General features: G+C 36.4%; 1 protein-coding gene across 1 annotated transcript in view; it reads right to left on the bottom strand.

Annotated features, from left to right (window-relative positions):
- LOC132122466 (cadherin-18-like) overlaps positions 1–18,474 on the bottom strand; it is a 185,381-nt gene extending 166,907 nt beyond the window's left edge. Inside the window, exon 1 of the mRNA XM_059532755.1 lies at positions 18,386–18,474. The gene's annotated coding sequence lies outside the window, so the exon portion shown is untranslated. The remainder of the gene's footprint in view (positions 1–18,385) is intronic.
- Positions 18,475–24,311: the final 5,837 nt, after the last annotated feature.

Here is a 24,311-nt window from a genome sequence, read left to right as displayed (position 1 = left end):
CATCGACGCCCGTGAAATATTTGCAATGATAAATATCTAGACTGTTTGTTCGGGGAGGACTCACAATAGAACACAACATCAGCATGATCTTGTGTTATTTTCTCATCTTATCTGGCGTGCGTTTGTGAAACGTAGTTTGTGGACCAGACAGAGTTGTCTGTGATTCTTCCTATTGTGAAGTCATGCTGTTTGTAACCTTCTGTTGCCAATCAGTCATGCAATGTGAACACAGCAGCAACTGAATACTACCCCAGACAGTCGTGCAGTGTGAAAGCAATGATGATCTGATGATTTTAAAAATAATGCTGTCACAATGTGAACTCAGCATTAGTCACCAATTGCTCCACACCAGTTTCTGTTATCACTTATTACGTTCCCTATGTTTATAAGTCCTGTTTCTTCTGTTACCTTGTCTTGCATTTAAGTTGTATTGTGGTAGTTGTCTCCTGTGTTCTGCAGTGTTTTCTAAATTTTGGATTTCCCCATCACCATGGGAAAGTGAAAGTCGTGATATTTGCCAAGTATGGTTACCCATACTCGGAAATGGTGCTCTACATTTAACCCATCCAAGTTCACACACACAGCAGTGAGAAGTGAACACACCGTGAACACACACCCGGAGCAGTGGGGAGCTATATCCAGTGCCAAGGGAGCAACTGGTGGTTCAGTGCCTTGCTCAAGGGCACTTCAGCCATGGGTATTGAGGGTGGAAGAGAGCGCTGTTCATTCACTCCCTCCAACCTACAACTCCTGCCAGCACCGAGACTTGAACCTGCTACCTTCTGGTAACTAGTCCGGCTCTCTAACCATTAGGCCACAGCTGCTTCATCCCAACCTACCCCGGGATAGGAAGCAAGACCCTCGAATTGAATATATTGAAAGTGACTTACTAGCCATCCAACTTCTCCTGCTGGACCAGGGGGATTGCTCCCTCGAGGACCACACAGGGGATTTCTTGGATCTGGCATGCCTCAAAGAAGAGGACCCAGCCAGCTCCACTCCACCTTCAGAGACCAGCAAGCCTTCATCCCGCTGCATGGAGCAATTGCCAGAGCCCAACTAAGACAGAGTCTCAAAAGGTGTCTGAAAAGTTGTGTGAGCTGTTTACATCACATGTGCCCGAAGGAGTACTTGTGAAGATTGAGGGCTTGGAGGGAAGTCCACCATTGTTCCTCTCCCTTGACTCCGCCCTGGGGCCTTTTCCTGGCTGGTCTCTGGATCTCCCCCTTGCTCCACCCACTTCTGGCTCCTCCCTTCATGTTCTCCACCATGGTTCCTCCACCTTCTCCCAGTATTTTGGATTACCCCTACGCCATGTGCTTAAACCTAACCTACCTGTGATAGACAAAGCAATTACTACCACAAAATGCATCAAATCAACTGCTAATACTCTTTAAAGTTTGTGATGTTTTCCCTCCAATATGATAATCTCAATTCCTGGAGGATGATATCATTAAAGGCACAATACACCTAAAAATGACCCAAATTCTTCAGAATATATTCCTTAGTGCTCAATAGAAGAAAAAAAAACTACTACAGGTTTGGAATTAAATGAAGGTGAGAAAATGTATTTGAACCACTGATTTCGCTCCCCTAGTGAGGTTGCAAAGGGATTTCATTATAATATTACCGTCTTAATCTGTAAGTTTCCACCCACGGTGCTGTCATTTGACTTGGCAAGCGATAACGGTGTACCAGTTCTAATGCCATGGCAAAAGTTTGAGCACAGATGAGCACAGAACACTATTTAGAGTCCCAGCCACAAAGGAGACAAGTGAGCAGTGGAATTATTGATTTATTTACTGTATATTACCCCACACCACACAAATCTAATATAAACATGCAATTTATTTCCCAGCTGTTTACCTTCACAAACATAACCGACTGTTTTTGTAACTCGTGTTTTTTACATAAAATTGTGTGTGAATGAGAACTAAGTTTAGTGCTCAAATGCTGTGCCAGTAGAAGTTTAAACTAATATGGTTTAAAATGCATGATTTCAGTATGGTAAACATAATAATCAGAACAAAAACAAATGCTTTTTAGCAGGTAATAGGTGTAATGGCACAGCTTAATCCTGGAAAAGGGGGTGAGGAGCACCAGCTCATTTGCATTTAAAGAGACAGGCACAAAAAACAGCATGTTTCTGTTTTCAATCAAAATAGGCATTTTCAAAATTATATAACAAATGATATGTGGGGTATTTTGAGCTGAAACTTCACAGAAACATTCTAGAGACACCACAGACTTATATTACATATTGTAAAAAGGGACATAATATGTCTCCTTTAAAATAATCACATTATACCTTACATACTATATTATACATGCAAGGAGAATAAAGCAAGCTGTGCTGCATGTCAGCAATGTCTAAAACCTCCCCTTAATGAATAAATGTTTGCCCAAAAAATATCAGTCTGACAGCTTTCATAACAGTCCAACCTGTGCTTTGACCCCCAAGAAAGCCTCAGGTAGGGCTAGACTTGAATTTCACAATCTACTTTAAGGAACAGGTTTGGTTTTAATACTGGTAGACACATTTTAAAAATCAATCAAACTATAGTGTTCGCCTACACAGTGAAATTGCCAATCATTTGTTCTGCCACCTTTTGTTAAATAAAAACTTTTTACATAACATAACTTTTGATAACTTTATTTAGGATGCTGTCTAGCATAAATGAACTTTAAACTGTTTAAAAACAATTTGACTTGTTTACATCCATTTTTTTTAAAATGTGCAAGTCAACATCTAAATGCTCTAAACTGTAAACTGTAAGAAACATAAGAGCCTGAGTGCATGTATATCATCTATCTATCTATCTATCTATCTATCTATCTATCTATCTATCTATCTATCTATCTATCTATCTATCTATCTATCTATCTATCTATCTATCTATCTATCTATATATCTATCTATCTATCTATCTATCTATCTATCTATCTATCTAAGTTGCAGTCATGAATAAAGCCAGTAGCAGCATGTATTCTAGTAACAAAACACCACATGGGTGTCTTGAGTACTTCCATAATTATACCTATAATAATACCCTGTAATCACTCCTTGTGTTGATTCAGTCTTTCTCTGTTTGCAAACAATAATATAATCTGCATGCTAAACAAATCAAACACAGGTATAACAGAGCAACACCAGTGCAATACATTTTGAAATGAAAAATACTGTTGTTACCTCTGAGCCAACGTAACACGCTTTCGGCTTGTAAAAACCATTCAACATGAGCCACAATTACACTGGAGGTCTGATGCATCACACAACAGATGCCAACAATCTAGCGGTTTTGAATGCATGATGACGGTGTCCTGTGTGAAAGGCACCTCAGGGTGCTTTCACAATCAAGCTTTTCCTGCGGATCCAAATCAGTTTGACTCAAAATTTTGTACTGAAAAAAAAGTGTTTCATAAACTCAAATGTGTTAAAACTTTTGGAGGTGAAACAAAGACAAAACTAATAAAACTTAAAATTTTTATAGTGTGTATATTTAAAGCAATAAACAGCTGCTTAATAAACAGTATGCAAACATACTGTGATTTAGACCCAACGTTATGAAGAGAGACCTGCAGAGATAAACGTTTATGTCTACAGGTTTCAAGCTGCTGAAAATCCAATGACATTTCACTTGCAAATGCATAAAAGCTGTTGCTGATATGAATATGCATGAGAGTACCACACGCTGGAAATAAAGCCAGGCACTTAAATATCAATAGCAGTGGAGGTCTCTGGAAGTCTTGTTATAATTAGCTTTTAACGAAGACACAAGTGTCTGCCGGCATTTGAGGGATAAAGGAATGGAGGAATACTGAATAGAGTTGCATTCTCGCGCCGTAGACTTCATTACGCCAACTGCCAAGCATGAATAGGACTTATCGAAAAAGACATTTTTTTTCACATCCTTCATGAATAAAGAAAGATGTTTTGCTCCCTGAAACATAAAATCCTAATCAGCCTCAATATTTGGACCCCATGTGACAGTAAAACAGAAGAAAACATTTATTTGCATAGTAAACATTGAGTAAGATGGGCATAACATGGCTACAAAATGTATAGACTTAAGAATTTGCATTTGAATAATTTCCCAATGAGACGATTAAAAGAATGGTCATGCTGATCTTTTCATATTGGTCATTGCAGCTTCAGATGTCAACAAATGATAAAAAAAAACAACAACATGAAATATTCCAGCTATTAGAAATGAATATTTAAATGAATATAATTGAAATAAAACAAAAAAATAAATTTCACATTTAAATAAATAAATGCTCTACACAAATAATATATATATATATATATATATATATATATATATATATATATATATATATATATATATATATATATATATATATATATAATATATAAATAATAATTTATATACCAAAAGTCCAAAAAAAAGTCAAAAAATGAATGAATGAATGAATGAATGACTACACAAAAATCATTATTTTATACTCCCCTGGGTCCACAAATTAAAATAAATAAATTAATTAATTAATTAATAAATAATGGCACGGCCTCTTCAGGAGAAAGATGTTGTTAAACATTTAAAAATAAATGTTGTTAAATTAAAATAAAGTTGATAGCCTGCTCAAAAATATAAATTCTCTCAGTATTTACACAAAATAACATATTTTGAAATTGTTGCTCAGTGAAATGTTTCAGGTCCCATTGCCTTCACTGTATTGTATATAAAATACCGTAAATTTATATTATAAAGTATTAATATTAGTATTATTAGTATTATAAAATACTGTTAATTTATAAAAAAATGTATAATAAAAACTGTTTGGTTACCAATATTCTTCCAAATTTCTTATTTTGTGTTCAACAGAAGACAGAAAGTTAAACAAAATGAGGTTGCATAAATAATGACAGAATTTCATTTTTGGGAGAACTTTCCCTTTAGACGGAGAGGAACATAAGAAACTAAATGGTCCAGAAATGAGTCTGTGATACTCAAACCCATTCTGAACCTAATCCAAAGTGCTTTATCATGCTTTATATATATTTAAAATTGACCTCACTTCATCTCTCTCATCTCCATGGAAGAAATGAGAAACTATAGTTGGCCTTTTGCACTTCCTCTTATCGTCACAGAATTAAAAACAAAAACAAAAAACAAAAAAACCTTCAGTATAATTCAATGAAAGTTCTTTTCGGCCTGTGCAGTACATTACCTTCTTGTATTCTGCCTGATACAATCCTGGAAAAATCACAATTTGCCTTCAAAACAACTAGATCACACTACTAGAGCGGAGGAAATTCAATAGCAAATTTAATAGAGTCTTTTTTTTTAAGCCAGGCATCTTGAATGCACATTTATCAGCACATATACAGTTTGTGTGTGTGTGTGTGTGTGTGTGTGTGTGAGTGTGTGTGTGTGTGGGGGGGGGGGGGGGTCTTACATTATGAAGACCAAGGATAGCAAAAGCATAAAACATTGTCACCTACACCAAACAGCAAAAAAAAAATTAAATAAATAAATAAATAAATAAAGCAAAGCTTCACAAAAATAAGGTAATGAAATAATGTTACATCTTCAATGTTAATGAAAATGTAAAAAAATAAAAATAAAAAAGAGGGTTAAAAGGTTTTCCCCAATATTTTTGATAGGTAGAAAATAATTGATTTAATGTCATGGCATGTCATAAATTTATTTATGTCCATAAATAAGTCTTTAGTATTTGTAGATTATTTTTCCACATGATTATGGTTTACTGAAAAACAATGACAAGCATATCATACGTTTTAAAGACTTTTACAATACAAAAATATATAATATATTCATAACCTGCATTTCGCTCTGGCATGCTGGATATTAGCTGACACTTATGGGTCAAATTCTATGATGATCCATTCTTTCCGTATCAGTTCTCAGAGTTTCTGCCTGTCCACTCACCTTTTGTTGACTGACCACAGGTTCACTTTGGGATTGAGATCGGTTCCTGTGGCTCAGTGGTAACTAGGGCTGTCAACGAATATTCTAAATTCGAATATGTATTCGAATAGTTTAAAAAAAAAACGATTTTCGAAGGTGAAAATTAATATTCAAATAAAAAAAAAATGTGGAAAAAAAAGCCTGCAGTAGTAGAGGCGTGGTTGTCTGCTTTGCGAGTGGGCGCGCCTGAGGGTTCAGGGCGAGTGCCAACCTCGCGCTCTCTCTCGTGAGGCCAATAAGGAAGTGACTAAAACTGCAATTCATCGACTGGCCGCTTGAGGCTGGCTGCAAAAGGGAGTCAGATCCATAGACTCCCCATGTTAAAATGCCCAACTTTACAGCAGGAAAAGACATGTTTACAGCCTGGTTCAAAAAAAGATTTTGGTCTAAATAGCTAATTTTGCCTTTCATGACAACTGTGAGGGGGGTGAATTTTTTTATAACTCATCCGTTTAAATTACATACATACATACATACATCTTCTTCCGCTTATCCGGGGCCGGGTCGCGGGGGCAGCAGTCTAAGCAGAGAACCCCAGACTTCCCTCTCCCTAGACACTTCCTCCAGCTCTTCTGGGGGGACACCGAGGCGTTCCCAGGCCAGCCGGGAGACATATTCTCTCCAGCGTGTCCTAGGTCTTCCCCGTGGTCTCCTCCCAGTGGGACGCGCCCGGAACACCTTCCCGGGAAGGCGTCCAGGAGGCCTTATCTCTAAGGGATCTCTAAGGGATCGCCCAGCCACCCTGCGGAGAAAGCTCATTTCGGCCGCCTGTATCCGGGATCTTGTCCTTTCGGTCATGACCCAAAGCTCATGACCATAGGTGAGAGTAGGAACGTAGATTGACCGGTAAATTGAGAACCGGTAAACTTTCTTCACCACGACAGACCGGTACATCGACCGCATTACTGCAGAAGCTGCACCGATCCGTCTGTCAATCTTCCGTTCCATCCTTCCCTCACTCGTGAACAAGACCCCAAGATACTTAAACTCCTCCACTTGAGGCAGGAACTCTCCACCAACCTGAAGAGGGCAAGCCACCCTTTTTCGACTGAGGTGAACTCCCGTTTAAATTATATTAAGACTTAAAGTTCTGCATAATTAAGGGCGTAGCCACTTGAGTGACAGGTGGATTGCCGCTGCTGACACTGCCGTCGTGCTAGGTGGGTGTGGCTTCAGCAACTAGCTCCCGCCTTTTTGCCCATTTTTGATTGTCCGGCAGAGTCGCGCGGTGACACGCTGCCAAGATGGCGACGGCCCCGCTCTACACACTTTGGGCTTCAAAAACACACTTCAGGAGACTACGGGTGACGTCACGGACACTACGTCCATGTTTTTATACAGTCTATGGTTCAGGGACAGGTCACAGCCTCACAGGAGTCGCACTGTCTGGCACAGCATCACTGCTGAAAGTTCTTCATGGAAGATGCCAGCAAGTGCAGAGCCCAACTCGACCGCAGCAGAGAAAATGAGGTAAAATTGTTGACCCGCGAGATTGTCGACAACTAGCAACATGAGGTCACATCTCGAAAATGTGCACCCAAATGAGCATGGCATAATGTGTGGAACTCCAGCTAAACAGTCACGTCTTGACACTTAACGTTACTTTGCATCGCCCGCCGCAAGCACTTTGTCTGCAACATGACAAGAGGCCATAACGGATAAAATAATTTCGTTCATTTGTAAGGACATGAGACCGATCAGTATCGTGGATGGGGCAGGCTTCGGGGATTTCTGTCAAGCAATGGATCCGAGGTTTGATTATTTATCGTTTCATGTCAAGGAAAAGTTCCATGTTTACCACAGCACAGCTCGCTCGGAGCATTCAATGTAAGTTCTATATGGTGTAAAACTTCAATTAATATTAATAATATTTGTTTCAATCACTGAATGAAGCCTGCTATATTTGGGACAACAGTCGCGACCTTAAATTGCTTGCACAAAAATTCGTTTGTTCATTTAAACCATTATGCGCAGAGAACGTGAGGGTGAGAGAGCGTGAGGTCTGCAGTCTTGGCCATTAGTTGATTTCCTTGTTTTTGTGTAGGTAATACGTTGTCATATATGTTTAAACTTAAATAGACTATCTATACAAGTAGTTATGTCTCTTTGTATTATTTTTGCCTGTTATTGACGTAATGCACGTAATTGACAACATGCGCAACCAGATGTTCGAATAGTTCGATTATTCGTGAATTTTTTAGAGGGAATATTCGAACGTCAATTTTGAGCAATTTTGACAGCCCTAGTGGTAACGCACCGCGTTAGCAGTGCAAAATATTGTGGGTTCAGTTCCCAGAGAAATTAAAATGAAAAGTATGCATTTAGCAGACACTTTAAGCAACTTACAGTGCATTCAGGCTATCAATTTTTACATATCATGTGTTCCCAGGGAATCGAACCCCCAACCTTGCACTTGATAGCACAGTGCTCTACCAATTGAGCTACAGGAACACACATACTAGTGTAAAAAAAAAAAATTATAGCCTGAATGCACTGTAAGTCACTTTGGATAAAGACATCTGCTAAATGCATAAAATGTAAATTATCTTCAAGCCAGTACTTTATCACTCTTACTTTGTGACACGGTGCACCAACGTGCTGGAAAATGCACGGATCACCATCAGATTACTCATGGATTGTTGGAAGAAGTCGCCTTTGAAGGACATTTTGATACAATTCTTTATTCATGGCAGTGTTTTTGGGCAGAATTATGAGACCGCCCACTCCCCTGGTTGAAAAGCAACCCCACACATGGATGGTCTCAGGATGCTTCAGTGTTGGCACAACACAGGACTCATGGTAGAGTTCACCTTTTCTTCTCCGAACAATCGATTTTCCAGATGTCCCAAACAGTCAGAGGGGAGCTTCATCAGAGAATAGAGATTTCCACCAGTCTTCTGCTGTCCAATCCTTGTGCTTCCTAAATAATTTTAGTCTGTCCTGGACATTTTTTTTTGGGGGGGAAAAGTGGCTTCTTTGCTGCTATTCTTGACACCAAGCTGTTGTTTAAAAGTCTTGGCCTCACTGTGTGTGCAGATATTCTCACACCAACCTGCTGCCGCTGCTGGTGATACGATGCTGTAGCTGAGGAGATGGTGCTGACTCTTGCTGGACATTCTGAAGACTTCTTCACTGCAGTCGAACCTCTCTTCTTAAAGTTCTTAATCTCGTAAATGGTTCTTTTGGGTGCAATATTAGGGCCTTTCATGCCGCTTTAGTTCAAGAACTAAATGTACGGTACTAAAGTACTGGGAAGATTTTGCACAAACTATTTCCCAGTACCATTTAAAAGGCTGCATTCGCACGACAGTGTGTACTAGTAAGTGACGTAAGCTGGTTGACAACAATGTCATTTGTGCATGGCGTTCAACAACATTAACATCAAGAGGATGGAGGACGCTGTGATTGGAGCTGTGTTTTTGTTGTGTCTCTTGGGTTTCACAGTACAGGACATGTAATGTCGGCCTATATTCAATCGGTCTAAGTGATTGAAAGAACGGAAAGGAGGACTAAGAATTTCCAACGACAACTGGCTACATTTGCTACAAGTGTCTGCACTTCAGCATCCGTACATTTAATCGCAAAATAAGTAGAATCAATGTTTATAGTATGTTACACAGCATTTTCAATCATGGCGAATGAGGGTGTTTTTGAATGTTTCTGGCCAATCAGTGTATATTTACGTCATGGGTAGTACCAGTTGTGCTGGTTAGACCCTGCTCTGAGGTAGGAGCTACTTTGTTTCTCGAAAAAGTTAGTCCGGTACTAAAATTGCACCTAGTTCTGGTTCAGCAAAAATGCCCAAAAGTGGGTAATTCCACAATCAGTTCTGGCACTATGAAAAGGTTCTGGTGGTGCGAAGGCCCTATTCTTAATAGCAATTTCCTTGCATGTGAGGCCTTTTTGATGCAAAGCGATGATGGTTGCATGTGTTTCTTTGGAGTTAACTACTGCTAACAAGAACATGATTGTAAGCGCTTCTTCCCTCCTTTTATAGCAATCAGTCTAGTCTCACAATCTAATTAGTATGATAGTGATTTTACCTGCCTAGTACTCATTCACACTTTCACATGTGCTGCTGATATGATTAGTCAGTTAATGTTAGCTGATTTTGTGTCAAGAAAAAAAATGTTTATTGGGTGAAAAAAAAAAGAAAAAAAAATGTAATATATATATATATATATATATATATATATATATATATATATATATATATATATATATATATATATATATAATAAATAATAATATTTATCATGAATCAATCATGGTATGACCTCTTCAGAAGAAAAGATGTTGCTAACATGACCACCACAATCACATCTGTCCAACATGAGCGATTAACACAGAAACATTCACAGTGGTCTAACACAAGACTTATGGTGTTTTCAGCAGATGCAATCAGAAGTACACCTCCTCTGATGCGCTTTATAACTGCACGCTTAATGTCAATAACACACATTCATCTAGCGTTCTGAGCCCATGCAGCACACACCACGTTCCCATCATCTACAGCTGAACAATGCACTTTTTATTCCTGTAATGTGATTTGGATTGCCAATGGGACTTTACTGCTTATAACGCTGTTCGCTGATGGACCATTTCACTTAGTGATTGATCCAGGTATTACGATCGGTATGTGCGTAGCATTGTGGGATGTGATGCGGCACTAATGCTTACGCAGTCATTACAGTTTAATGCTTCATAGGTCATTGGCTTGTCTCTCTTGACCTGCTCACGATGCACAAAAGGTCAAGTTATCACAGAGGCCAACTATGAACAGTTGAAAACACACCAATCCATCAAGAAATCAATGAGCAAATCATTAAAAAGAGGAAATGTTGCTTGAATGTGATGTATTGGGGTTGTTGTGGTGCCTATGAAAGGTTTATTTTGTATTTAACACTTTGATCCAAATCAAGAAACTGTAAAAGGTAAAGCATTGTGTAAATCCAGTATAGCCTACGTAAAGTCACTTTTGCTGTTCAACAGAGCAAGATACATAGAAAAATGAGACGTATAGTGTGTATAGCATCTGTTACTTTACAAACGAACCAAAAGAATGGCCAGAGGTGTCTTTTCCCGATGTTTGCTATTCGCAAGGGACCATCTCTAAAGTTACATACAATGTTAGTATACACTTTTATAAATATAATAAATGTAAAAATAAATTTATGCATTTAGCAGACGCTTTTATCCAAAGCGACTAACAGTGCATTCAGGCCATAAATTTTTCAATATCATGTGTTCCCGGGGAATCGCACCAACAACCTTGCGCTTGATAGCACAATGATCTACCAGTTGAGCTATAGGAACACCTTTATCACTTCAAAGACATTTGAGGAGAAGAATAGAATAGAATTCACTACCTGTCTGAATCTCACAAAATGTAATATATATATATATATAATAAATAAAAATATTTTATAAATTATAAATAAAAAAATGAATAGAAAGTTCCGATAGATTTCATAATTACAAAGAAACAGCAATAAATATAACTAAACTTGACATTTTATAGTAGACACACTGAAATAGTATTTCTTGTGAAACATACTTTAATCTCCATCAAGTTTTATTTGTATATAAAAAAATCCTTCCTTTGATAAAAAAAAAATCATCATAAATAAAAAGTTAATTCATATAGAAATATGGATAAAGGGTCAGAGGTAACAAGTCATGTTGATATGAACGCAACATCATAAATTTCTGTTAAAATATCAATACTATAATCCACACGCACATCAGAGGGTTAATTGTAAATGGTTAAAAATCGGCTGCAGCAAAGCAACACCCTCTGAATGATCAGCAGATAAAGAAAACACTGCAATCAGTCTCTAACAGTGAGTTTAACTGACTGATAACAGACAAAAAAGCACAAAAACAATTAAACTTTCTCTCTAGATGAAAAGAAACTGCTCTTGACATTTCATCAGATTGCCATGATTATATACGGAGCAAAACGGCTGTTGGAGGCAGATGTAGGAGCGTGTAAATAAGGAAAATGAGACCCCAGTGATGGCTGGAATGGTTGTGTGTGTGTGTAACACCTGTCTCTATTCACAGCGGTCAATCTCTGCTTGACTGCACTCAGATCTGTAGAAATGTTGTGAGTTCATGAGGTTACAGAAAGCTATACGTGTCTTGTTAGCACTTGTCTGTTCATGTCAGTGTAAATGTGACCGAACTAGCCTGTGCGTGTGTGTAGCAGTGGAAAAGTGATTGCATAATAATTGGACTTAGGAAATAGGGATCTCATGATACCACTTTACAATATCCGCAAAATGTAAAAAAAAACAAACATTTGTTAAATATATAATAATATAGAAGAATGGATATTCCATTCCATATTAACATATATAACATATTAATATATTAATATGTTGCACCCACACATATTTAGTTCCTGCGCCACCGGAATTACATCTTAATTTCTGCGAAAGAAATGACAATGCAATTACATGTAGAGATACAGAGAGTAGAAAAATGTCATCAGAAATAAGGAATACTGTACACTCATTTGCCAAGCAAGACAGCAAAAGAAACCTAGACCAAGAGCTCACCAGGAAGATAATTAAAAAAAGCTTGTGTCGCTGGCAGAATTTATTTTAGCAATTATCTCAAGCTTGAAGGGGGAGACAGTAAGTCTAATTGCCGAACGCAAATATAGCCGACATCCCTTGCCTTACTTTTGTCCTCACCCACTCTAATTTGTCAGCAGAGCTGACACAGCCTTGGTAAATAATAGAATAAATAAACGGTGGATGAAAAGGGAGAATTAAAAAGCTGACTTCTCAAGGGCAGATCAGAAGTGTCGCCTGGCTCTCCTCTTTAAAAGGAAGATTCTCAGACTCACAGTAAGTGCAACTTACTTGGTGGTCGTCCTGTGCATATCAAAGCAGCAGTGCAGCCGGGTGCACACTGTACAATTTTTGCCATCATTTTGACATCTGAGACCAATTTTGTAACTGTAAAAAAAATGTATTTTGACGTAGAGCAGTCCAATGCTGCTGACAGGATTTTGATCAGAAATATACTTATGCTATCATCCTAATGACACGCACAGTAAATAACAACTTCAATTTCAAGAACCACGCAAAAAGCTATCCTATAACTTTAAGAGCCACATTCCTATAAGACTTGAAATTGGTGGACAAAGTGCATTTACACTGATGCATTTGGCAGGCACTACTCCAAAGTCAGTTTGGGTGCATTTAAGGTGTATATTTTATGAGTTCATGCATTCTCTTGGAAAGTGCAATTTTATATAATAATATACACAATATTAATTTAATCACAGACATATACTAAGCCAAAGTCTTGACCTATTAATGTAGAATCTGTTTAAGACTGGGCTTTATCTCAGTTTGCAAAATTACCACTGAGGGCCTCATTTAATCAAAAACACATGCACCCTCTTCAGAGGTCTATAGCTTTAGTTATTCTTAAATTAATGCATTATTGTCAGCACATACACTTGAGCTACTGTTTAAAATCTGTGAATATCAATGCATTACATAAAATATCAAACCAGGTTGCATTTCATTGCACACAAAGATGTTTGGTGAAAGATGCTCACACAGTTAATGAGATTAACTTCACCTCCTGGGATACCCTTGTAAAAAACAGCCTGGAAAATTGAGAGAGAGAGTTGTATATATATTTATTTATTTATTTTTATTTTCTAGAAAAAAGAAGATGAAAAAACTCTAGAATCATTTGTTTGCTCTTGGTTTGTTATTTTGCATCATGCATTTTTCATTGTGGTTTGGTATCCAAATACTTGTTGGCCACAGAATGGAACCAAACAACACACGGAGCACTGTTACACAATTTCTGTCTGAAACAAGAAATAATGTCGTGATCATTCATAGTTCTTATCATTGATTGCTCCTAAACTGAAAATGTGAACAATACAAAATTCTGCAACATCAAATTGGAAATCGGTTTGCTTAAAATGCATGAACTAATCTGTTCCAACAAACTTTTGGTAAATCTGGAAAACCTGCACTGTTTTAACAACATAAACATAATTCTCAACCAAAACAAGATATGATATGAGTGTGATACTAGGCTACATACATACACTACCAGCCAAAAAAATTTGAACAGTAAGAAAGATCCAATAGAAAAATCCAACAATCAGCATTAATTTGAAATAATATTCCAAATTGAAGAAATATAATATCAATATTCATAATGTATAAATATAACTTACTATAAAATTATCAATATATATTCAAAATGTATGTTTAAATCAGTATAGAGAATAATCACAATTCATTAAAAATATAATTTTTTAATGAATTGCATTCATTGATATAATTTGTTATTAAAAAAACATGTATTCAAAATATGTACATTTACTATCAATATTTAAAAATATGCAACATTAGTGTGATTTACTCAAGATGTTAATAATTTAATATAAAATATCATTATGAATATTCTAAATGTATTAACATAATTCACTATAAAATGATGTAAAACATGTATTTCAAATGTATTAACATAATATCAAACGAATATCAAAATGATATTGCATATTAGCTGCATAAATTCCACTGATTCTTGCCCAATATTTGTATACTATGTCAATTAAGTGTATTCAGTTCAAATATAGCTTCATCAGCATTGTAAACACTGCTGAAATCAACAGTGCATTATGAGTTGTTGCCTACGTAGACCGTACCAAATCCATCCCTCACAAATTTCATTTGAGCTTGGATTATGCCTTGTATGGCAGCTTCCTGTGTAGACAGCAAAGCAGTTTGCCCAGTTATGAAACAATCCAGATAGATCCTGTCAGTAGTGTCAATTCCACTGACACACAGAGACGGTGAGTGACCTTTAACCTTCACACCTGGACAAGACTAATGTCCCCACATGTAATGTTCTAACACAGTCAACCATTTCTCAGAAACCCTGTTCAGTTATTACTATTCAATTACATAAGCAACCATTTATGAAGCATACGCAGTCATACTTTATGTATAAACTTGCCTTTACAGCTTGAGCTTGACTTTCTTTTGTCTTTGCTCAACGGATAATAAATAAATAAACAAATAAAAGAATGAATCTGCAAATGAATGAATAATGCCACCATCTGCTGATGCCAATCTAAGACCCCATAAAGTTGATTTCTCCTCACGCCTGCGCGGAGATATACAGAGAGGCAGACATTTCAAAAGCCATCATGTCTTTGCTAAACGGCAGCCATACTTCACATAAATGCTTCAGTCACCTTCTTGCCTTGTTTTGTGTAACATAAACAACCAATGCATATCTCCATCCACTTCCTCCACACTTTATAGTGCTTTGTCCTTTGAAAAGTGGTTCAAAGACAACAAGCAATAATCCACAATCTGTTATGTTTCTCCAGGAACAGGCTGGCATGTTTGGTGTTTTTGTAGGTGATTGAGACTCAAGCAGTTGGTGATATTTACTGCCAGTGTTCTGACAGAATTATTAGCATAATCCAACAAATTATTAAATCACTATCTGCGCTAGTTTTTGACACAAATGTGAGCGACTGACTTAAGTATACAAATATATGCTCAAAAATCAAGTCAAAAAGATTCTAAGCTTAATTTTATATATATATATATATATATATATATATATATATATATATATATATATTTATTTATTTATATATATTTTTATATATACATGTGTGTATATATATATTAGGGGTATAGAACTTCATAGAACTTCGCAAAGCGGACCTCGGTTCACATTGCTGTCTGTGAGACGGCTCTGAATGTGGATGGGGGAATAAACAGCACTCTCTTCATCCCTCAGTACCCATGGCTGGAGTGCCCTTGAGCAAGGCACTGAACCCCAGGATATATAGCTGCCCACTGCTCTGGGGGTGTGTTCACCTCTCACTGCTGTTTGTGTGCACTTGGAAGGGTTAAATGAGCACCAATTCAGAGTATGGGATACCATACTTGGAAAATGGAAACTTGGACTTTCACTTTCTCACTTGTTTATACCTGCATAACAATTATTAAAATAGATGTTTAATTTCATAAAGTATGATTTGATTTCTAAATGCACCTTCATTTTGTGCATTTTTTATTTTTATTTGTTCAGTTGAATAAAAGACAACATATTTGCATATTTCATCATTGAGGATTATAAAAAAAAAAAAAATCTCGTCATGTTCTCGTGAACCTATTCTCGTGTCTCGTCTTGTCTCATGAGAAGTGTCTCGTCCCACCCCTAATATATATATATATATATATATATATATATATATATAAGTATTCTGGTTTCAGCTTTCTCAGAATGAAAAAACAAAACAAAAAAACAAACAAAGATTTTTCCAATAACTTAAGCATAAACTTTGTATAACAACCTTAAACCTCATTATGCAAGGCTCCAAAATATATTGAACTCTAACTTAAATGTGACCCTGGAGCACAAAACCAGTCTGAAGTCGCTGGGGTATATTTGTAGCTATAGACAGGAATACACTGTTATGGGTCAAAATTATAGATATTTCTTTTATGCCAAACAATCATTAGGACATTAAATAAAGATCATCTTCCATGGAGATATTATGTAAATTTCCCACTGTAAATAACAAAATGTTATTTTTGATTAGTAATATGCATTGCTAAAAACTTCTTTTGGACAACTTTAAAGGTGATTTTCTCAGTCTTTTTTGCACCCTTAGATTCCAGATTTTCAAATAGTTGTATCTCTGCCAAATATTGTACTAACATTTTATTATTATTATTATTATTATTATTATTACTATTTTTTATTTATTTTGCTTTCAGATGATGTTTAAAACTCTATTTCAAAAATTGACCCTTATGAATGGTTTTGTAGTCCAGGGTCACATATTCAGAAATAATCTGAATTCATTAAAATGCATTAAAATTCAAACGTTTTCAAAGACTCAATGTTCTGGTGACCAAAGAGATCATAAACCGCACAAGGACAAGCACAGAGGTTGCCAATTATTTTCATTTCCTTGGCTGTTTTAAATAAATATTAAGTATAATGGTTTGACTGTCATGTTAGTTCAGCGCAATGTACAAAACCATAGGCTACATAAATCTTGATGAATGAAATGATCTAAGCCATAATTACCTGTGAAATATGAACTTTGTAGGTTTAAATAAGTCATGCAGAATAAAAAGTGAGTCCAATTACTTGTTTCCAATAGAACCAAAGTACAAATCACTAGAAATAATTATATTAATTCTGTAATGAAGCACATTTTTCCCCCAAGTAGATTACATCCCTGTATGTTGAATAAAATTGTCAGCTTCAATAGGCAATTAGAATTTCCTGTTCTCAACTATTTCGTAAATCTGAGTGACATGCTACAATTTAGTGCTGACAAATACTTCTATTACAGATCATTTACTAAAAAATTACATCATATTAGCCATCCTACTGTCATCACATTGACATCAGTACTGAATACTTAACTACAAAATAATACTATGTTTGCAGTGTTTTGCAGCATTTTGTGCAAGTTCAAGAATATAATAATTTACTCGCCCATAATACCCTTTTAGTGCCTATAATATTGGATGAATTATACTTTTTATTACCACATTACTATGCTAAACATGTCTAATTCAGTCTTGTGCCAGTCTGAGTAAACTGAATGTGTTCTCAGATAGACATATTGTACTTCTAGTGCTCATTGAGTTCATAGATGCGATTAAGCAGTATTTTCCTCTCCTTTCAAAAACACATCCAGAGAGCAAGGTTTTTAATGTGCCTCATATTGTAGACTGATGAAAAATCCCCCAGCGATAAGAAACAATATGCTGTCTGTCCCCATTCAATCATGCGTTTTAGGAAAATGAAAGAGTTGTTCAATATTAATCATTTTATTTCGTAGCTGCGCATGTGTTTCTGCAGACAGCTCTCAATCTCACGTTTTCCTTCCAACTCCTACCTTCAATGCCTGGTGATTCTTTGCTAATTCATGAAATCGATGCAGGACGAGATAAATAATTCAGCAGCCAGCCACACACTGAGTGATTGCGGAGGGTTTGTTTGCATGAAAAGGAGGAGCACAATAATACAATTTTTCCAACTCTGTTGGAGTCACACCTTGTGACACACACAGCCTATACTTAAAAAAAAAAAAAAAAACATGGCTAGACTAGCTTTAGACTCCTGCGGATCACACAGAGACTCATGTTGTGATGAAAATAACTATAAAACAAAGTGTACATAAGGAAAACAATGGAAACCAATGAAAATCAGGAGGAGAATCCCAATCCGTCAGTGGTCCAGCAGACACATAACCGTAACCTAGATTTAAAGAACCTGCAACTGTCTAAGGTGGAAATGAATGGCCAGACATCTCGGGCAAAATAAATGAAGAGGCATCCTCTGAAGACCTAGAACGACAGCCCACTCCATCCTTACACAGGTAGAATGAAGCTACTCACCTCTGGTCTCCTTGACCCGTTCACAAATCTCAGGCATAGCTGTAAGAGTTTCTCAACCCACTGATCAATGGGATCCCCTCTCCAGCCTGCAAAACCTAAAGAGCAAGTGTTGTTAATCTTTAAAACCTTCCGTTCACTCTTAAACCTTAATGTTTCAAAAAAAGGTTTTGGAATCCATGTGATAGAAGAACCATTCTGGGTTCCCAAGAACCCATAGTAGGGAAAGAAATACTATTGAAGTCAATGGGGTCCATTACCGGTTTGATGACATTTTTCCGAATATCTTATTTTACGTTCAACATACTGTAATAAAGAAACCCATACAGGTTTGGAATGACATGAGGGTGAGTTTATTATGATGAAAAAAAATTGTTATTGATGGGTGAACTATTCCTTTAAAGGTTTGTCATGGAAACATTGATGGAAAAAAAAAAACACTTAGTTTTGTGTAGAGCCATAATGTGGTTTAAAAAGATCAAAATAGGGCATTTAAATGCATATCACGTCTTAAAAACATACAGCAGTTCATGGAGAAAGCACGTGTCACCTGTTTTTCGATAATTCTTTTTAAAATTATAACCTGATATACTTAATTATTTGTGACAAGCCCAATTTGCAACTCATTATAGGCACAAACATCTGGCAGAATTACTCATTAGGAATCCAGCGAATCCTCTTGCCTATTATTATTATTGTTGTTGTTGTTGTTCTTGCACACTTTGAACAGCTATAACTTCCTATGCATTAAGTGAAAAAGGACCAGGCATTTCATGCATTGAGGCATCTGTAGATAAATGCATTTTTTTTATTATGGGATGGATGGGACATATGGTTGTCTAGCAACTAGTATTTATGATATTTAAAATGTCAGGCCATTTGTTACATAAATTTAAAGTAACTTTTAAGTTATATATAACAGATTTCATCAGCAGTTGCTGCTTGCAGCCATATGTGCCATGCAAAGTTCAGTCAAGAAAGCAAATCAATTTACAATGCACAAACAATTGGAATCACTGCATTTTCATTAGTCTTATGAACCATAAACAATGCCTGCCGCACACATTCATACTGACTAAAGTTTGGAAGTGACCTGTAAATCACTACTCCTACAGACTCACACTAGCATGAATGATTTCCTTGAAATGTCCAAATATAGGGAGTATGGCCAGAAACAGAGACTTATCCAATGACACATTTCAGTGTGAAAAATAGCCTTCTGTTCATTGATTTGACTCTCATGCATGACGTAAACTTAAGTTCCTGGAATATGTTTTGGAGGTCGTCGCCCACATGTCTGCTCAGGGATAAAACCATACAACAGTTTTAGGAAGAATCCACAGCACTCGTATGTATTAATTAGAAGCCTGGAGAACTCTACTGCACAACATGCCCTAACAGGACAGAATAATGATGTTGAATTTCAAATAAAAAGTGGAAAAAAAGTGTCAGACTTTATCTAGGTCTTTGAAAATACCTCCTTTAAAGAAAACATACTGGGAAAAGGGCAGGAAAAATAGGTGCATCCTACTTTACGGTTGAAAAGCTGTTAGTGTAAAATGATTGTACTGAAAGGTTTTATCATCACACTTCAAATGGATGACAGAAATATATGCGCACCAGACAATATCCCAAAATATTTAAGCCCATTGGTTTAAAAAAAAAAAAAAAAAAATTACTGGGCCTGTATTCATAAAGAATCTTAATGCAAAAAGTAGCTCCTAGTGACAAAATTCTAAGAAAATTCTTAGAAATGTGGTTGTTTACTCTTAAAAATTAAAGAAAAATCCTAGTAAAGAAAAAAGTAATTCAGAAAGCATCTTAACCCTTAAAAGAGGTTTTAAGGTCAAACTTGTTAGGAGCACAGACGAGGACTTTTAAGATGCTTAAGAGTCTCTTTGGCAGAGGAGAAAATGGCAGAAAGACGAAGAGGCAGAAGAAATGTGTTGCAGACAATGGATGACAGTGAGTTAATAAGACGCTATAGATTAGATCGTGCAGGGATCATGTTTGTGACTGATCTTATTAGAGACGTGCTAACTTCTCCGACACAGCGCAGAAATGCCATAGCGCCAGAAATTAAAGTAATCACTACATTACGATATTTGGCAACTGGGAAAATGCAACAATGCAGTTGATCACACAAACAATTACAGCACTTTCAGAACATCTTATTGTGTCGCAGTTCATTTCGTTTCCACTGGACATTCCCACCTTGCAGGCTCAAAAAAACTGCATTTATGAATATAGCAGGCTTATAGGTGCGCACAAGCAGGGGGAATGAACCGTTAATAGTTTGTGCTATACGCTCCCATGTCTGCTTCTTGTCCCTTGCTGTGACACCCGGCCCGAATTTTCCTTTTAGAATGGCCTTGTGTTCATCCACTAACTTGGCTAACAGTAATCACTGTTCCTCTGTCCAGTTTGGCTTTCTCACCCTTCTTGGTTTTGATTCCATGTTTGATACATTAAAACCAACATTCAAACCGCCACTTAAATAGGACAGCAATCACTGTAATTGGAAAGAGTGGAACAATTTTTATCATTCTAAGCAAATCAAATACCTTATAGGAAATTAAATGCATGGTAAATAAAAAAAAGCATTTATATGCACACATATAATGTGTGTGTGTGTGTGTGAGAGAGAGAACGGTCAAATAGGAAAAATTACGCATGTAAATTCAAAGTGAGAATTAGAATAGACCCTATACTTAAAATCACTCTTTTTTTCCTTCTTGGACAACCAACCAATCACAGTCTTCAAAAGATTGTGTCATACATAACAACAGGGTCAACCCCGCCTCCTCACTAAGATGAAAGTTTTTGTCTTTTCCTTACTCAGAGTTGCTCTCAGATCGGCCCCGAATCGCTCTTAAGCTAAGACACCTACGTAAAAGTTTTTAAGCTAAATTAAGAGTTTTCTGAGAGGATTCTTAGAATCTTTATGAATACGGGCCCAGATCATATCACACTGAAAAACGCCATCAGAGATATAATTGTTTATATAAAGTGCTGCGAAAAAGCTTTTGCCCCCATCTTGGTTTTATTTTGCATATTTTTTACACCTGAATTATTCAGATCAAACTCATTTTAATATTACACAAGGATAACCAGAGTACATACCAAATGCAGTTCTGAAATAATGATTTAACTTAAGGAAAAAAAAAAAAAAGCTGTCCAAACCTACCTGGCACTAGGTGAAAAAGTAATTGCCCCCTAAGTCTAATAAGTGGTTGTGCCACCCTTTGCAGCAACAACTGCAATCAAGCATCTATGATAACTAGCAATGAGTCTTTCACGTGGAGGAATTTTGGCCCACTCCTCTTTGCAGAACTGTTTTAGTTCAGCCACATTAGGGTGTGAGTATAAATGGACTGTTTAAGGGTCATGTCACTGCATCTCAATCAGATTTAAGTCCAGACTTTCACTTGGCCACTCCAAAACCTTAATCCAGTTTTTTTGTTCTTCTAGAGCCATTCAGAGGTGAACTTGCTGGTGTGTTGGGGATCATTGTCCTGCTGCATAACCCAAGTGCGCTTCAGATTGAGGTCACAGACTGACGGCCAAACATTCTCCTTCAGGATTTTCCTGATAGAGTGCAGAATTCATGGTTCGATCAGTTATGGCAAGTCATGCAGGTCCTGAAACTGCAAAGCAGCCCCAGACCATCACACTACCACCACCATGTTTGACTGCTGGTATGATGTTCTATTTATGAAATGCTATGTTGGCTTTATGACAGATGAAACAGGACACACACACACTTTCCAAAAAAGTTCAATTTCGCACCACTCCATAGAATATTTGTCCAAAAGACTTGGGGATAATATATATATATATATATATATATATATATATATATATATATATATATATATATATAAATATATATATTTTTTTTTTGGCAAATGTGAGATGAGCATTTGTGTTCTTTTTAGTCAGCAGTGGCTTTTGCCTTCAGGATGTCATTTTTGCCCAGTCTCTTTCTTATTGTTGAATCATGAACACTGACCTAAATTGAGGTGAGACCTGCAGTTCTGTAGATGTTGTTCTGGGTTCTTTTATGACCTCCTGGTTGAGTTGTGCGCTCTTGGAGTCATTTTGGTAGGCCGCCCACTCCTGGGAAGGTTCATCACTGTTCTGAGTTTTCTCCATTTGTGGATAATGGCTCTGACCGTGGTTCACTGGAGTTCCAAAGCCTTAGAAATAGGTTTAACCCTTTACAGACTGATACATGTCAACCATTTTGTTTCTCATATGTCCTTGCATTTCTTTAGATTGCAGCATGACATGTTGCTCTTTATTAAGCATGCTCCACTTTGTCAGACAGGTTCTATTTAAGTGATTTCTTGATTCAACAGGTCTGGCAATAATCATGCCTGGGTGTGGCTAGTGAAATTTAACTCAGCTTTCTAAGAAACTTAAAATTTGTCTGACGATCTGAATCTTTTAAGTTTGACAAATTTGCAAAAAAAAAAAAAAAAAAAAATCAGGAAGGGGTCAAAAACCTTTTCACGGCACTGTATATGTTTTGAGTAACTAAACTGTGTAAAGAATGAGAAATGTAATTCAGAATACTTTCTTGAATATTAACATGGAAAAACCTTGATAAACAAACAAATAAAAATATCTTCAAAATATATTATGCATGTAAGATGCTAATCTCAACATTATATTGCCAAAAAAATTATAAAAAGGTGAAAGTCATACAGTTACATACAAAATTGTATTAAATATACACACACGCACAACAATAAATACACACACATATATATTATATATATATAAAAACATCAGGTTTGTAATTATTTAACATTTTTATGTAATAATGTTTGGACTAATGTTCACTAATTGTATAAAAATAAGTAAACGTAATTCGGGAAACTTGCTTTGAGGTGTATTGTTAAGTGTAATTTTAGGGGGGAAATAATTAAAAAGAAATGAATAAACAAAAATAAAAACACTAACTAACTAAAAAAAATAATACTATCCTTCTGATGCAATAAATAAATAAATGAATAAATAAATACAAATGTTAATTGTATCACAAAGGAAAAACCCATTCACATTTAGAGAACTGAAATGTAATTCAGGACACTTTCCTGGATAATGTGTACATTTACTACTTATACTACTACTACTAATAATAATAAATAAATAAAAGCATGTCAGACACTAACCTCAACATTACACCCGCCCCCCACCATAACAATAAATAAATAAGTAAACTTATATACAAAACTACACACAAAAACGAAATACAGTAGAGATTTGTAATGGCTTGAGGGTGACTTATTGATTCTGAGTGAACTATCCCTTTACCTTTCCATTGCTCTGTTAATTGTCCTGTAGATGCTCTCTTTAGCTCTGTACTGGAGCTTCAGTCAGGTAAAGGATCCGGTCGGAAAGCTGGCAATAGACATTAGTCAGCGCTGACAGATGGGAAATGCGTGATTTATGTTAGCGACTGGGAGAAGGCTGGAAAGCGGCTACGATGTGACTGAGATTTCAAAGAGTGGGCATTAATCTGCTTGCCGCTACCGTGTGGGCCATGGAACAAGTTCAAGGTGGAAGGAAAAAAAAGAAGGTAGCAGGAAGTTGCAGAATGACTGGCAAGATGAGGAGGAAAGAAGGATGGATGGAAACACTTGGAGATGGCACCCAACTAACATCATGTTTCACTATTATGAACTTTTGAAGGCTTTAAAGGAGCAGTTCACCCTGAATTACAAAAAACAACATGATAATGTGAAAGTGAGTAAATAACAATTGTCTTAATAATTATAAGAAAATAATCCTTAAGCAAATCCTGTAGCTCAAACAGTAGGTCACCAAGTTCATGGGTTTAATCCCCAGCAAAATAAATAAATTATTAAAAGTGTACCTTAAAAAGCTATTTAAGTTAGTTTGAATAAAAGCATCTGCCAAA

This window comes from Carassius carassius, chromosome 40, assembly GCF_963082965.1.
Source record: "Carassius carassius chromosome 40, fCarCar2.1, whole genome shotgun sequence".
Taxonomy (NCBI): domain Eukaryota; kingdom Metazoa; phylum Chordata; class Actinopteri; order Cypriniformes; family Cyprinidae; genus Carassius; species Carassius carassius.
The sequence above is the reverse complement of the archived record's forward strand: the minus strand, read 5'-3'. Positions and strand labels throughout refer to the sequence as shown.